The following is an 18,001-nucleotide window of genomic DNA, read 5'->3' as shown; positions in this document are numbered from 1 at the left end:
AAAGCTCCCCCTGGTGAAGACTGAAATTACCTACAGCTCTCTTATATAGGAGAGCCAAGAAAATGAAGCAAAATTTCCCAGTGATTCATTGGATTGTGGTGCCAAAGAGACATAAAATGGTAGAAGTGGGAAAGAGATCCACCTAAATTAGTAGAAGTCCCTGTGTGTTGAACGCTTAGGATGTTACAAGAATCCCCATAATATCCTAATTCAACTTCCATTCAAATCAATGGACTAGATTCTCATTTGCTTCAGTGTAAATAGGAGCGGCTAAGGATTAATTTACACCACTGACATAATGTCCCTTGGTGAGTCAGGGCCATACTTTCCACAACAAATTATTTTTATTGTATTCTTTTTAAATGGGGGAAGTAAACCAATAGTGACCTGTCTTGCGTATTTTGACAGTTATGTATAGCTGAGAGAAATGTTTTCTTGTACATTTAATTGCAATCATCTCTTAGGAAAATTCTCTGACCTTGCAGAATGCTGATACCACTGAATCATCCATGCCCTACATTTATCCTCTTCTTTTGACTGCATCATTTTTAATACTTCTGATCAAGGCAGCACTAATTGGTGAAATGTACCTTGATGGATTGGCTTTTTCTTAGATCAGATTACAGTATTTGACTTTGGTTCTCTGAAGCAAAAGAAGTAGTATTATACCTTTTCTTTGCTGTCAATAATACATGAAAATCTTGAATGCAGAGGGGTCTGTGTCAGTCATGAAGATTCTGGAATCCTGGTGAGGAACTTCACTTTCTAGAAATTGAAATACAAGTTTGCCTGAAGGAAAAAGCTTGTTCTTGCTGAGAGAGGAATCAATGGTGGTTTGTTGCCTAATATACTAGACTTTAAGGGAGGTGAGAGAGACAAAGAATAACAGCACCAAGCCGTGAAGCAACATTTTTCAGATATAATGTATTGCAGACACTCATACTTTGGCTGAGTTTCCCCTCCTGTTACCCTCACTTGTAAAACCAATGTCTGATATTTCTGACCCACTTTGAAGGTAGCAAAAGATTAACACAGCTCTCAGACATAGTTGTGGAGAAGATAGACTGCTTTCATTATCTGGAGTCCACAGTTAAATACTCAAGGCAACTGTTGAAAAATGACTGCTTGGGATTTTGGCCATGTGATATGGAAAGAACATGAGAGCAGCAAGTGACTGTGCAGCTCATTTTGTCAGACAAACAGACCACAGTAAGCTGAAGGTCTGTACGACATGTAATGCTGGGATAAAAATAAAAAAGTTACAATGGACAGAAAACATAGGCAAAGAGAATCCCAAAAGGAGAGAGAGTCACATGAACGACCCAGATGACAAAACTAATGATTAGAAGAATCACAGAGCACTTCTAAGTCCAGCTATTATTTTCAAGATAATAACAGTACCAAAAATATTGCCCACCTTCATCTAAATGTTATAATAGTAATGGTACTAGTTGTTTACATTGAGATAGGTCCTCTCATCCGGAAGGATTTGAACACTGTTTACTAGTTATGGGTCTCATTCTGCTCACATTTCTCAGGCAAAACCCCCATTAACTTCATTGTAGGAATGTAGAATCAAGCCCTATATGTTGTGGATAGGAATCACTTCACCTACCACTAAAATACACCCATCTCGGAGGTGCTTACCTCTCAATTCGCCATGGCTCAAGTGTGGAGTGCAATGTGTGACAAAGACCCAAAATGAGGAACATGTTACGTTCATACAGGGAATTTAAATCTGTGCAATTTATTCATTCAGTGTAAATGACTCTCTCCATAACTTCAGGTTTCTGAGTCTGTATTTCTGACATAGATAATCTTCAAACAAAAATGAGGAGATACTAGATTTGTGTGGAATAAACGTAACTTGGAGACTAAAATGAGTGACGTTCTTTGACATGAGGGATATCTGAATGGTATGTTGAGATGAAATACAGCAACTGTTTAACAGGTTGCATCAACACTTCACAACAATTTGGGACAAGCAGTGAATAATTTCTTAGTCAGTTGATACTAATGGGGGACTTCATAGGAGCAGAAGACTCGGAACTATACCCCAACTCCTGTAAAAAGTGCCAGGGAAACTTTTATAACCACAGATGGTCCAGAACTGAGTTTTATGTCTCATATGAAAGATGACAGCATCACCACCAGTACGACGCTATTGAGTCATTAATGTACAAATGTCAGAGGGCAGCAGGGTAACTATCTTGGAGAATATTTCCAGTGCTTGGGGAGATGCAGAAGGACAGCCTAACCTCAGTGCAGCCTAACCTCTTCTGCCACATAAATTATACTCTTGTACTGATGTCTACTGGGGGAGCTTTGTTTATTTTATGAAATAAATGCTACTGCACTGGGCCTAAGATTCAGGACATTTTTATCTACACCTGAAACATCTTTACTTGTGGATTACCCGCTTTTTTGGATGTGGGGGCAGCAAATATTCCCCCCTAGGTACAAAAACATCCCTTTGGTATGATTTTTTTAAAATGAATGTCTTGAATTTTTTTAGATCTGCAGCACAGTAGCAAAGAGAATGTTAGAAGATCTAGACACCATCCAAAAGAGAGAGACAGTTCTGTTTTAGATAAAATATGTAGTGCTAAAGGTAATTCTGTCACACAGCTGTAGGTCTGTCTTACTGTAAGTCTCATTTCTTTACTGTTTAAATCTTACTCTGTAGATTTATATGTATTTTCTGGCCACATTCTCTGTAAAACAGATGGTATACGTCTTAATAATTGATCTGTTCTGAAGTGGCAGTGCAGAACACTTCCATTGTAGTAAAAAAAAAAATGTTTAGAAAACTCCCGAGCTTAGCCTTTTGGGTACAAAGACAACTTTTTGTGCAGTTAGTTTTATCTTTGCTTAAACTAGTATTGATCAAACTATCAAAGATTGCATTATGGTTTGAACAGCTGGTCTGGAAGCACCACCAAGAATGATGTTGTGCATCTAAATGGCAAAATCAAACCTGATCTTTTTGAATATCAATGTTTAAACTACTTTTAAATTTGATTATTTTTCTGACCTTGTTCAAGGCAAAAGGACGACGGTTCCAAATACTTCTGTACTTTCTTTTTACGATTAGCTATTTTAAGTAGTGTAAACCTTTCACTACTTCTTTCTTCTCCCAGGCAGTGAAAGCAGTTTCTTTTTCCCCCCAAAAGACCTATAACATTTCCTGATTGATTTTTCTTGTTTTTAATCCATCTGATAATTTACTTAAAGTATGAAATTTGAAATTACAATTTTTAAGGCTATTGAGATTATCCCATTCTAGATCTTTTTCTGTTTTTTTTTAATGTTTTATGTTTAATCTAGGAATGGATAAACTTCAGGATATTGTAACTCCTACCCCAGAAAGATTTTGATTATGGGAATATAATATCAAAGGAAAACACAAAAGGACACAAATACACCGTGCTTCCTCTCTGGAATCTGTATGATGTGGATTATGTGAACTGATGTGATATGCAAGGAGCTCACTTTAAAAATTTACACTACATTGTTTTCTTTCAATTCCCTTCTTGGAACTCATTTCATTTGAGATGCCTACAAAGCACTTGACAACGGTTCAGCAGCTGAGACTGCTGCTTAGTATGCTAATCAACCATTGCTGACAGCTTGCAGGTCCAGTCTGTTGTGTCTTCTTGTTGTCTCTCATCCTACACTTAAATTGTAAGGTCTTTGGGGCAGGGATCATCCTTTAATGGGTTTTACAGCATTTAGCAGAACGTTTGGGCCTATAGGTGTTGTTACAATGCAAAGCATAATAATAATAATTAATAATAAATAATGTCTTCCATCCAAGATTCCTTCAGAAAAGTGGGAATTCAGTGTTTACTGCTTCTTCTTTGGCTGCCAGATCATTCACAATCCCTAGACTGACTCTGGAAACAGCTGCAAACCAACTATTTCAAAACTGAACGGCTGAACTTACCACATAACTAATCTTTAGCTCATTTATCCAGACTGATAATATTGCTGAAGGTAATAGGGTACAGCCCTCACCTTTTACCCCATCCTTAATGGAAAAGGCATCTGTAAATCTCTTCATGCTCTCTTCATGATGCAGTATGCATGATGCCTGTGAATCTCTACAGCTTGCCAAGAAAGGCTCCTAAGAGGTTTTTACGTGCTGCATTTCCATCACAGACTGGACAAGGTGCTGAATATGGTTGAAACCAGGAAATGAATCTATGGCACTGGGCCTGATTCTCCTTGCATAGGCACTTACACTGCTGCAAAATCAGCACAAATGGATGTAAAATGATACTACTGTACTGGTGAAGTGAATAGACAATTCTGATTTGGTAGCATTGCATACCCACTTTGTGCTGGAGTAAATGCCTGCACAAGATGCAAAGCAGTGGAGAATCAAAGAACTGTTTGTCAAAGTGAAAAATTTAGAGCATTTTTTTAATATGAGCATGCACATTTGTGCACAAATGTATCTTTAATTGCATACCTCTTCTACATATAATCATGACTGTGTAGGTTATTAGGACGTTGTTTAAATATTAAAAATATCTATTTATAGATGGTGTGATCATTGCAATTGCACATTAAAGGTGTAGTTTCACACATGGTTTTGAAAAACGTTGCCATGAATATAGTCAGAGTTTAGTAATTTCCTGTGGTTTTTGAAATGAATCGGTGGTCTTAGTTCCTTTCCCTCCTGACAAGTGTCCATGCCCAAACCACTATGTTGCTGATGTCAAACTAGAGAAAAAGAGGCTAAGGACTCAGTTTGCATGGAGAATGAACTGCCCCTTCAAATTGCTGTGCTCCCTCCATAATAGGGAAGAGGTACATGGACTTCGCTGAATAGATTTGAATTGAATCTGTAGCCAGTCTAATTCTGAGAGGTCACTGACTTCTAGGAGAACCTTTCAAAACATTCTACAGAAAGCAGGAAAACCACAGCAATTACCATTCCAGATGAGACCAGTGGTCCATCTAGTCCAGTGTCCTGCCTCTGACAATGGCTAATTCCAGATGCTTCAGAGGAAGTCCTTGTATGGGACAATTAGGAAATAAAATGTCCTTATGGAAGTTGCTTGCTGATCTCAGGCAGTTAACAAGTGGTATATGCTTTGATACATCCCTTCTATACTTCAGAGTAGCAGCCGTGTTAGTCTGTATTCGCAAAAAGAATACAGACTTTCTGACCTAAAAGTGACTATTCTTCAACAAAAAAACTTCAAAAACAGACTCCAATGAGAGACTGCTGAATTGGAATTAATTTGCAAATTGGATACAATTAACTTAGGCTTGAATAGAGACTGGGAGTGGTTGAGTCATTATACAAAGTAAAACTATTTCCCCTTGTTTATTCCTCCCCCCGCCTCACTGTTCCTCAGACGTTCTTGTTAACTCCTAGAAATGTGCTGGAAATGGCCCACCTTGATTATCACTTCAAAAGGTTTTCTCTCCCCCCACCCCATTCTCCCGCTGGTAATAGCTCAACTTAAGTGATCACTCTCCTTACAATGTGTATGATAAACACCCATTTTTTCATGGTCTGTGTGTATATATATCTCCTCACTGTATTTTCCACTTTATGCATCCGATGAAGTGAGCTGTAGCTCACGAAAGCTTATGCTCAAATAAATTGGTTAGTCTCTAAGGTGCCACAAGTACTCCTTTTCTTTTTCCCTTCTATACTCTTTATTCTCTCTCATATATATCTCTGCATATTCTTATTGACCATATAAATGTCTAACTCTTTCAAAAATCCTTCTTATCTCTTGAACTCTGTGGCATCTTGTGGCCATTAAGTTCCACATGCTAACTGTGTAAAATATATTAATAGGTTTTAAATGTATTGCCTTTTTAATTCAGTGGATCCCCTCTTATTCTTGTAATAGAAGAGTGGATGACTAGGACCCTCAAATTTACCTTCACTATATGATTCATTATTTTCCATATCTCTGTCATGTCCTCTCTTATTTTGTCTCTTCTCTGAACTAAGCAGCATTAATCTTTCCAGTTACTCCTCTTTTGCAAGTCTTTTTGGAGGCCTTTAATTTCCATTGTATGTGTCCGATTCTGGGATCTATTTCTGCAATGTCTTTTTTGACAAGAGAGATTGGAATTAAGCTTAGAGCCAAAGTGGCAGGCAGGGCTTCAGTGTATATAGTTGCATGATCACAGTTTCAGTGTCATGGTATTATCCATGCCATTCTTCATGCATTGTCATATTTTGTTTGCTTTTTGGACTACAGCTGCATATTGAGGTTTTCACTGAGCTGTCCACAAGGCGCCCCAGGGAAAGATTTTCAAAAATGCCTAATTCCCATTTTCACAATGAATTTAGACATGTTAGAAGCGAAATGCCTTTGACTTTCAATTACAATTAGACTCCTAACTGTGTATGTCACTTTTAAAAATGGGATTTAGGCACTTGTATACATTCACCATGAGTGTTTATAGTCCATGTAGAAGCCAGCAATGCGTTCAGGTAGTTCTAATTATTTCTTCTGATGTGCCATAAGTGTGCTGTATTTTCCAGCAAGGAATTTCATGTGCCATTGTGCCGCCCAGTTACTAATTTGACTAGGTCCCTCTGGAATTCTTCACATTCTTTTTTAATCTTGACTTCTCCTAAATAATCTGATCATGTTTTAAACTCTGTCATATGCATATATTGATACATTTTGATTTAATTTTTTTATCATATTGTAAGGACCAATTCATAGCACGGATGGACTAATTGGTTTGTCATTTACTCCAGATTAGGTCCAGAGTAATTGTAGTCAGATTACTAGAATTAGTTTGGTTGGATTGACAGAAAGATTTGTTTCAAATTTCTCAGCTTCTTAGGGCCAGATTTTAGATCCTTTACTCATACTGATAAGCATTTACACAAGCAGACCCTTTGATTTCAGTGGAACTACTTCAGTGAATAAATGATCTCCAGTGTGAGTAAGGGGCTCATAATCTAGCATGTAATAAATAGATGTATAGAAGAAATTAATAATGTATAGATATATATCCTGAGAGAACTGGTGAAAAACCTTGAAACATCTTAAATATTTTTTAGTATAATGGAAATGATTCAATCATTGCATGTGAGAAACTGTAACTGGCTTTTTGGAGTGAGAAAAAATGTAAATCTCTTAGCTGAGAAATGTACAAGGTCTTAGAAGAGATTTAGAGAGATTTTAGGCTCGAATCTCCCATATAAACTCAGGCAAGGCTGATTCTCAGCTGAAAACTGGGTCAGGGCAAGAAGAGTGGTATTAATTACAGCTAAAATCTCTGGAGAACCAGTCCACAAAGCTACAGATATAAAGGTAAGAAATTCAACTGAACTGAAAGCTGTGATTTATACTTCAGCAAATTGTTAAACAGATTAAAAAGAAATTAAATCTAGCCAGGAAACTTGCAAAAACAATGGATTAAAATGCATCCAGAGCGCTTAGACCAACTCCTGGTGAGACTCACATGAATGTTGACTTATTTCTGATTATTTTCAATCAGCAGGTTTATGTTCTGCTGCTACTGATATAAATGGGAGGAAAGGTACAAACCTAATCCACTGAAATCGTAATCTTTAATAAAACAGGAAAATGTCTCTACAACTAGAAAGCCAGGGGAAAGCCCTTACCCATTGCATAGTATGCTTATTTGGTCTGTTCTGCAGCAATCTGTGCTCATGTCTGTATCTCTTTATTACAGCGGTTATTCATTGTTAGAAAGCCCTGGGCCAGATCTTAGCTGGTGTAAATAGGTGCAGCTCCATTGATTGCAACAGAGTTATGTCTGTTTGTTTACATCAGCTGAAGTCTGGCCTTATATTTCAAACTAAAAATGCTTAGGTAGTGAACTTGCTCAATAGGTACCAGGCAGCAGATTTATCAGTGCAAAATCCATAGCCACTCTGTAAACTGAAACCCAATGGATTGGGATATCTGTTATTAGGTTTGTCTGATAACTTACCTGGGTTTTCCAGTAACACTTGATTCATTACCTCATTCTATTGCTCTTTATCAGATAGGTACATGGAAAGATAAGAGGACACAAGAATCAGCAGAATTAATTTGTCACCCACGTCATGGAGTTCAGATTTGTATCTGCATTTCCCCCAAAGCTTTGGGAGAAACCAAGGACAATGGCTTCTCACAAAAAGTCCTGGCCAGCCACACACAATTTCAATCCCACAGATACTGCTGCAAAAATGAACTATAGTACCTCTGGCCTTACATGTCACCCATCCTGCTGGAGACTTCCTCATGGGCATGGTGAATTCCACTGATTGATTCACACTGAGTTGTTGTTTTATGTATGTATTTATTTTATTTTTAAATACACTTTCTTGGAGATCAGTGGAATCTTAAGACCAGGACTGTGGATAGTCAAATGTAGAAACAAGAGAATAATTTAGTCAATGACAATGCTAAAGTGAGTAAAAGGTACAGATTTGTGTAAGTGTTTTCATGTTGTAGGGCCTAAACCTGCAGTGAAGGACACCCTATCTAACTGAAATTTACAGGTCACATTTAAGTAACAGGATTCTGTGAGAAAGCAATGGGTAACTCATATGGTGAGAGCAGGAATTTCCTTGTATTGTTCTCAATAAAGACACTGGATCAATCCCTCAGCTAGTGTAAATCAATGTATCTCGATTGACAATAATGGAGCTACATCGATTTACACCAGCTAGGGAATTGCCCCAGAATTTTAGTTCAAGGAACAAATAATTGGAATAAAACACATGCTTAATATTAAGGGAAAAGTCTGTTTGTGGTCAGTGTACTGGAGAAGGGTTTCACCTTCATGTAAAAACTGACGCTAGAGTAGTGGCTAAAGAATACACAGCAGAAATTGCTACTCTTATGTCACTATACATGGGATTTGTTCCAGTACATTTGCCTCAAAATGATCTGAGAATCAGAAATCTTATATCCATATTTAAGTGCCTTTTCCCAAAATAGATCTGTAATCTCTAGCTTTAGTAAGGAAAACATGCAAATGTTTGTCAAGGGGACCACTTTAGTAAACTGCATTTACTAAAGATTTAACGGAGCAGAGCAGCACCTGCTGGTCTAATATTTCATTAATATTAATCATGCAGCATGGGGGAATCTACTTAACAACTAGTTTGCTGTGTGCCTGCACTCAATATACTAAATATAACCCCTTTTTCTTTTGTTCTTTGCTGCAAGAACACTATATGTTTTGGTAATCATTGTCTCATTATGTTTGGATTGGTATCATACCAGTGATACAAGGTATGACTGATAAACAGGAATATTTAACAACTTTAATTTTGATGGAAAGATTTATAACTTTTGCTGTGATTTAAATTTATCTTTCAAGACACCAATATAAGAGGACAGGTTACACAGCTAAGATTTTGACATATCATTGCAAGAAGTCAATTGTCAGACTTGGGGTCAAGCTCTAACGTTATCTGAGAACATTTTCTTTAAATAAAGTGGGGAAATTTATGTGCAAAAGCTCTGGCTAACGCAATGAAGGATGTTTTAAGACATTGGACAAAATAACGAGATCTGGTTTTGTTCGTGGCTTTACCCCATATCTCCTCTGTGATCTGAGTCAAATCACATAATCTCTCTGTGCTACAGTTTTCCATCTGTGAAATGGAGATACTTCCTTTCTACCATGCTGTGGCTGTCTCATCTTTTTAGAATGTAAGCCCTTTGGAGCAGGGACTCTTTTACTGTATATTTGTACATATTTGTATATTTGTACAGTGTCATGTTCAGTGAGTCCCTACTCTTGGGTGGAGCCTCCAAGTGCTATTGTAGGACTAGGAACTATAAGACAAGGGCTAACAAGTCAAGTACTCAGAAGTCAAGATATTAAAAATCCCATATCAACCATTTCATTGAGGGTGAATTGGAATAACTGGGAAGAAAATAGGGCTCGATTATGTAAATTTAATAAAATGGCAAATTCTATATTCTGTTACTTAAACGTAGCTTCAAAAACTGCCCACAAGTTGTTATATTTGTACCTCAGTGTTAAATAATTTTTCTAAAGAATAAAAAAAAAAATCAGAAACCCTCGGAACTTCTGAAACTCCCTTCTACAAAAAAGCTAAGAAATGTCTTGACTCAACAAACAACCCCTGCAAGCTAAAATGCCTATATTGCATAAGCATGCAGCTAGAAAAAAGGTGTAAATATGTACATCAGAATATGGACTGGTGAGGTGAGGTACCGTATATTGATATCAATGTGGGTTTCAGATGGCTGAATTATTCAAGTGAGTTAGGTAGGTCTTTGTGACAGGGTGCTGGGCAGGGACAGCCGAGCCAGCCCTCTGTCGCTCCAGCCCTAATTAAGGGAGGTAAATTGGAGTTGGCTAGAGACACCTGTACCTGATTGACAAAGGGGAAACAGTTGCCAGCCCAATCAGCCTGGGGCTATATACAGGCCCAGGGGCACACTAGAAAGCAGAAGGTTTTCTTTCATGGCTGCAAAGGCTGGGAAGGTCTTCAGACCATAAACCCATATGGTGAGAAGGTGGTGGGATTTCACGCTGTAAATAAACTGCACTGGTGATTGCTGAGCCAGAAGGTCTCTGAGTGGTGTTTGGAGCAGGGGTAGGAGCAAAGGGGGCCCTGGTATGCCCTGTTACAGCCATCTTATGCTCATACTGATACAACCTTTATATAATACCACATCATCTTGTGTGTGTGTGTGAATATATTGGGGGACCCATGTTTTAGGAGGCCAACTAAACTATGGGAGCACACCCTTCTAGTCAGAATTTTAATGACAGAGAAATTGTGATGAGTAAAGGCCTCAATCTTATGGTAACTGCTGATCTGACTGATTAACATTCCTTCCCCTAGTACCACCCCCAAGTTCATAAGCTTTTGGACTAATTTTATTTATTTTGTTTTAAAGTCAATGTTTTCTTTGATTTTTAGGAAAAATGGTTGTACTCTCTCCTGTGACTTTCCTCATTGATTTTTGTCAATTGCTCTCTATGTTGCTGCAACTTCAAGATAGATTATATGTGTGTCCTTGGAATTGCTGTTGTTGGTGGGACTTTGTGAGCTGTGCGTTATTAAAAAACAAAAACAAAAAAAAACTTCATTGCTCTTACCTTAGAGAGCAGCACTTTATGCTGATAATGACAGTGCAGAAAACAGTGGGTTTATCAGCCTGAAAACCTTTTCATAAACAAATCAGTGTGTTCTCGTCGTCTCCCTGTATTTCTCCAGACTTCCTTTTCTCTTCATGCTACCTACTTTGTTGAATTCCATCTTACTCTTTCTTACTGTCCTTCCTTTTGTCATCTTTTATTCTAATTTTCTTATTCTATTTCAGTTACTGCTCCCTGTTTCCACAGCGTTTCTTCCCATTTTTCTCTCTCTTCTCTTGTAATGTTATATCTCCTCTCTTTTGAGTTCTAACTTCTTCTATTTTCCTCTTCTTCTTGTTTTGATCCCTTCACATTGATTTCCTGTTGGTCAGCAGACTCTTAGCACCTGTCTAGTAGAAACTTTAGATCCTTCTGTAATCCCATAAGAGTGTGTGTATATAATTTAATAACTAGTTTTAAAGCTTACTGATTTTTAGAAATATTCCCTATACTTAAAAATGGGGGCACAGGTAGAACGGGTCATCTCTCAAACTGGAAGAAACATTTAAAGTGAGACTCCTCTCTCTCTCTGTGAGAGCTTTAAAACTAGTAGCAATGTTTTAGTGCAGGTGTGTCTCTGATAATGTACCAATAAATATCATTATTTATACACTAGCCCCCTGCCCAGCAAAATACTTGAGCTCCACACAGCAACTAAAAAGGCAGTCCAACTCCACACGTGACTGCCACCAAAGACAAAATTTGGCAGAAAGCTTAAAAAGGACTGGGCAGGAGTCTCGCTGCTCTCAAGCACCAAACTCAAAAGGGTCCCTGGGATTTGTGGTTCCTGTGACAACTTGCAAGGCCTTTCTCACAGCCACCAGAACTTGAAAGTGATGGCATTGTAGTGTGTTTTTTTTTTTTTTTTTTCTTGAACTCTCTAACACTACTTTTTCCCCATTTTGTCCCCCTTGCTTTTCTTCCATCCCCAAGGTCACAGTCCTTTCCTTTGCACACCGTCCAGAGCTTTCCAGCATTTCTCCTTGTGCTGTGTGGGGGAGGGTAGGAGATTATTAGCATCCATCAATGGCTGAGCATGCTGAACTAAAGAGCTACTTCCTTGGGATGAGAATTAATTGCATGACCAGTATACTCCCAAAGCAATATCACTATTTGAGCTGCTAAGCAGAGGGGCTGAAATAAATGGAATCTGATTTGACTGGGGGTTTTATTGCTCCAACTAGGTGCCCAAGATCTGTGTGGGGGAGAGCATGAACTTGGGCTGAATTATTTGGTCTCTTTATGGGGTTTTTTTTTGTAGAGGCTAACTAGAAATTTTCAGATGCCAGCTCTATTAAGTGCGGTAACATATGATAGGATACGTATCATATCATCAGCTTATGAGCAGCCTATGGCATGTAATGGATTTGCAGTTAATTTTTGTACCCTGTTGTGTTTTAAGCAATAAAGTCACCTCCTATTAAACCAATTGTTTGAGTGAGCAGTAGGTGTCTCAGAGCGATGAAATAGTAATTCATCTTATTTTTAAGTACTGAAGTTGTATTCTGTGGGAGCTTCCTCACGCATCAAAAGGTTCAAACACCTAGAGAGAACTATAACCCTTCCTATGGTGCATCAAGCGTGAAATGTATTCCTCTGAACTTATTGTTACTCTCTGCTAGAATGAGAAATGAGCAAGAATTAAAATGATCTCCCACTATACATAAATTAATCTCATAGCTGACCTCTCTTGTTAACCATTTATGCAGCAAAATTAATCTTGAGTTGAGACTAATTTTTATAGTATACAAACCCCCCCCCCGCTACACACAGAACAAATGGGATCTGTTATAGATTTAACGTAATTCTAGTTAGCAACTCCTTCAAGCATTCCTTGCCAACATGGTGTATTATTACATAGTCCTGCCTTGATTGCAGGAAACTGGACTTGATGACCTACTGACATCCCTTTCGGTTCTACACGCCTATGATTCTATAATCTATGCCCCCAATCCTCTGGTCTCAGGTAATTTGAGTTCAGTTGCTGATTACTCCACTAACTTCCCTTGTGATCTTGAGCAAGCCAATAAGGGCAACATTGTCCAAAGCACCTGGTGCTGTTTTCAAAATTGATGTGGGCACTTAGGAGCCTAGGACATAGACATGTACGAGTGGAAATTTTTAAAAGCACTCAAGGGTCCAACTCCAATTGACTTAGAGGATCTGGGTACCCTGCTGATCTGAAAATCCTGCAAGGCACTTATCTGTATGTTTCGGTGACTAAATGCTTTTATAGATCTGACCCTAAGTAGCTTTTGAAAATAGGACTTAAGCTCCTAAGTCATTTATGCATTTTTCAAAACATTTGCCATTAAAACCGTGCCTCAGTTTCCCATTTGTAAAAATGTTTAACAAAGAATAAAACCGATTGTATTGCTTCCCTGAACCCCTCCACGCCCAGTAGATTATTCCACTCTCCTTAGGTATCTGTACCCATTGTAGGAGAATTGTCACTAATTTAGGATTCAATCCTGCAAAGTGCTGAGCACTTTTGCCCAATCTAGTAAAGTGCTTAAGCATATGCTTAACTTGAAACAAATGAGTAGTTCTATTGATTTTAATGGGAATACTGAGGTACTTCAGCAATCTTTGCAGGATCAAGCCCTTTGAACTTAAATTAAAATGCTTGTCCATTGGCAGTAGATGGATTAGCTGGAAAAAAATAGTTTTCCAACTGAGGATTTTAATGTCAGCAGTGTAGCAATCTCTTTAAAACAAGCAAACTTACAAATCCCCCCCCCCCCCCCCCAACAAAAAACAAAACAATCAGTTTTCTGCTGTTTTTAACTGTTCTCTCTCCATTCCAATTTACTGGAAAGGAGGAGATTTTAGCATACAAAATTATTTCTGCCCCATAGAGAGAGCCTTGCTGAATCAATGAGACAGAAAATAAATAAATAAAAGCTACCTTTGTCTTGGAATACAGCTCTCTAATAATGTTCCCTACCAAATGTGTGGGTCCTGATTTAGAGCTGGATGTCTGCCCAGCTTTGTACAAATCGCATATGAAATCCAAAGGAAATTTATTGATTTAAGTTTTTTTTAAAAAAAGAGCCTTTGGGGAAAACTAAAGTAAACAGTTTTTAATTACTATTGAGGTACTGAAGACAGTGAATCAAATGAGTTTGTTTCCAAAGTGTTATAGAAAATTCAATAAGCATGAGAGTTTCTGAAATATCAGTTGACACCCAGACGCTGTGAATGTCCTGTAGTCCTTGAAAGCACAAACACAACAGTGCTTTATCCCTGTATCCTTGGCTGTACAGCTCAATCTAATCTCTGTAGAAATGAAATCACCATCCAGGAAGCAGCGATGGAGTGGATCATAATCCAAATCTGAGAGAGAGATTCCTGACACATGTTAAATGAGAAGTCAAACTGCTTCCTTGAGAGAGGTTTGACTGAAATGTTGGGAGCAGTATGCTGTGTCACTTCAGAAAGCCAAAAGAGCCTTATGCTTGAAGATGGTACTGATGGGTCTTGAAAAAGTATTGAACTCAGATAGGTGGAGAAGGTAATTTCTAAACAGCTGCTTATGATTATAATTATGGTGCTATTTTGGCAGCTCAGAACACCAAGACAATTAGACACAACTACAGCAAAAGGGAGTGGAGGAAGAACAATCCCATACTATTTACCGATAAGGGGAATAATTTATTTTCTTTAGAGTCTGTTTAGGTTTTCATTAAATCTGAGTCCTCTCTCTCAGGTCTGGATTACTATATACTTAAAAGCAGCTCTGCCACCTGGAATAGACTCATTTCCATGGAAATTAAAACCAGATCTCATACCCAGGACTAAAGCAAAACTAGATCTTTGTTTCAAAGGGTGCTACAAGAAATTAGCCTGATACAAAGATGTATTTCAGAACTTTTATGTTGATTGTATTTTCAGTTGACAATTTTGAAAAATATTGCTGTATAATGTATTTGGTTCACTATCAGAGTTTGCTCTCTAGTAATTACAATTGGTTCCCCCTCCACCTTCCCAGTCTTGCACTTTTCACTAAACACATCTGAGATCTCTTCTCTTCCTCCCCTTGTCCAAAATTACTTGCAATTTATTGCCTTTATGTTAGTGTTGCCTTTTAATACCTGGATTTTAAGTCACTTCATCAATAGCTAAACTTCAACATGGTTCAAGGGGTGAACTAAAGTGCTGGTGTAGGCTGAGTATTGTATATTTGTGTTCTGGAAAATATTTTTAACCATGACATGGCAAAAATAGAAAATGAAACAAATTTATTTAGGATTGTCAAGACTAGAGAGGAATGTAAGGAATTTCAGAAGGAGTGGGGGAAAAAACTGGGTGAATGGGATACATGACAGCAAATTAAATTCAGTGTTGAAAAAGACAAGATAATGCAAATTTGAGTACTTCAAAATTACGGTTTCCGACACATTAGAACCCATCAATGGAACAAAAAAAAATACATGTCATTATGGACATCACAGTAATGACTTCTGGTCCCTGTCCAATGGTGGTCAAAGAAGCAAACAAAATATTTGGATGCATTAGTTTCAGTATTTTCTATTCCATTCCTATGTCACAGAATTGATATATCGCTTTGAAAGAGTGATGTGTGTGTGTGTGTGCGCGATATGAAACCATCCTGGAGGGCACTGGCCATCTTCTTTGGAGCTGGTTTAAGGGAAAATGGGTCAACTCTTGCCTTTCCACCACTGGGTGGTCCCTGGAAACCCTCTGTTTAAGGGGCACTGGTATTGGGCAGACAATAACAGGACACTTCCTGTAAAAGGTTGCCCATAAATCCCAGATCTGAACACATCCAACACTGAAGTTTGGTTTCAGATCTCAATCCAAACTTTGCATCTCTCTCCTAGATCTAAAGTGTTGCACATAACCACAAGATTTCAGCTCTTTTGAATAGCTCCTCCCCCTGCGTCCCACCACATGCAGGTATGCATTTGAGGTACCTAAATATCTCTCTGAACTCTGGATTTCCATTGGTGGAAGTAAGTGAGGAATTGGGTCAAGAGTAACTCTAGCTACTTTAACTGAAATCAGCAAAGTCCCTCTGGATTTATACTGAGGGTGATGAGAGCAAAACGTGGCTCTTTTTTGGAGTTACATTTTCAAAAAGAGTCTCTCAAACAATTGCCTGAAACATTAGTGCACGTGAACCTCTCCTTTGCATGTAGAAATAAGAAGTTGTATCCTGGGAGTCCTCCTGAGACAGAGAGAGAGAAGCAGATGAGAAGCATGGGGAGGTCTCTCAGGCCAAGTTGCTGCGATGGCATTGGCATGTAGGGGTGAGGAAGTGGCAGCTGTATTCTAAACAGACGGGAGTTTGGATTATGGAGGTGAGGTCCAAGTTACCTAGCCAGGCTGTGACCGCTGTAGCAAGTGACTCAGCAGAGCTTTGCCAAGGTAGTGGTGAAAGCATAGAAAATACAACCCATGCCCTTCACTCAACATTTGAAATATAGGTGGTAATAAAAGCACCTCTTCTATTCCACCAGATCCTGGGAAGATTATATGAACACTCCCTTCCTGACTATATTACACCTACTATATTTTGATGAGTGCGGATAATAAGCCTGCTGCAAAGGTTAAGCATGGCAGGTGTTGGACAATTTTTCTATTTTATCTAATTGCTACAGGTTTGCTGTGCCTGTGCTTCAATAAATGAAGAGGAGGGAAAAGAAAAACCGCACAGACACCACACAACACATTACAGGAGGATGCAGAAAAATAAATTCTCACTTCCCAATGTGATGTCTGATTATGACTCAGACTGGGCCAACTCCACAAGGTGCTTGACTTTAATGGGAGGTGAGGGAGCTCAGCATTTCCCAGCAAGCATTCAGGACTTTGCAAGAGCAAACCCATCATCAGCAAACTCCAACCTAACCACAAGGGAAAGGAGATATCCCATTTCATTAAGAGTTTAAAAAATTCCAGTGCTCTAGCTTGGAGGGTGGAGGGAGTAGGCTGACGTCATGGCAACATCTTTCACCCTTTAAGCATAGAAGTATTTAGAACAAAGCAACGGCAAACTATCTCAAATCCCTGTTGTCTTTATAACTCGATCTTTTGCTGCATGAGCAATAAATGCGTGGTAGAATGTCAATCGTATTTGTATTTATTTAAATGAGTCGCTTCATGAGTAAGGCTACGTTTTAGTCATGGATATTTTTAGTAAAAGTCAGACAGGTCACGGGCCGTGAATTTTTGTTTTCTTCCCGTGACCTGTCCGTGACTTTTACTAAAAATATCCATGACTAAAATGTAGCCTTATTCATGAGGCGACTCATTTAAATGAGGAGTGGGGGTGGCTCAGGGGGCTGGCCCTGGAGGGCACCATGGGTAATGGGGCGGGGGGTGGTAGCAGACTCCCTACCCAGCTCCTGGGAAGCGGCGACCTCTCGCTCCATGTGCTGCCTCCACTCTGCCACAAGGCCCGGTTCTGTAGCTCCCATTGGCTGGGAGCTGAGGGGGGCGGTGCCTGCGGGTGGAGGCAGCATGTGGAGCTGAGGGAGGGGAGTTCCTGTCGCCATTCCGAGAGCCCTCCCCCCCAGGTCAGCACTGCCCCCCGCACCCCAGCCCTGATTCCCCCCCCCCCCCCCAAACTCCTGCTGTCGGGAGCCAGGGGACCCAAGACTGCACCAGTAGTGGCTGGTGCGACTGGCCCAGGGGCTGCCAGAGCTGCTCACGTGGCTCCCGGGTCATCCACACGGGCTGCTGCAGAAGTCACGGAGGTCACGGAATCCATGACCTCTGTGACAAACACGGAGCCTTACTCATGAGCACTTTTCAAGGGAAAGCAAGCATCTGATACAGTGAAAAAACAGAGCGTGGGAAGTGGCAAGAATACATTCAACCCTTATCTTTAGTAATGAGCATTTCA

General features: G+C 39.2%; 1 long non-coding RNA gene across 6 annotated transcripts in view; it reads left to right on the top strand.

Moving 5' to 3' along the window:
• Positions 1–10,407: 10,407 nt before the first annotated feature.
• LOC122462910 overlaps positions 10,408–18,001 on the top strand; it is a 147,691-nt gene continuing 140,097 nt past the window's right edge. For 5 of the 6 annotated variants that reach the window (XR_006285811.1, XR_006285810.1, XR_006285809.1 and 2 more), the window contains exon 1: positions 16,299–16,454. This is a non-coding gene — a long non-coding RNA (uncharacterized LOC122462910). Of the gene's footprint in view, positions 10,495–16,298; positions 16,455–18,001 lie in introns of those variants that run through there. The other variant, XR_006285807.1, reaches the window with a different exon arrangement.

Source organism: Chelonia mydas, chromosome 14, assembly GCF_015237465.2.
Source record: "Chelonia mydas isolate rCheMyd1 chromosome 14, rCheMyd1.pri.v2, whole genome shotgun sequence".
NCBI lineage: Eukaryota > Metazoa > Chordata > Testudines > Cheloniidae > Chelonia > Chelonia mydas.
The sequence above is the reverse complement of the archived record's forward strand: the minus strand, read 5'-3'. Positions and strand labels throughout refer to the sequence as shown.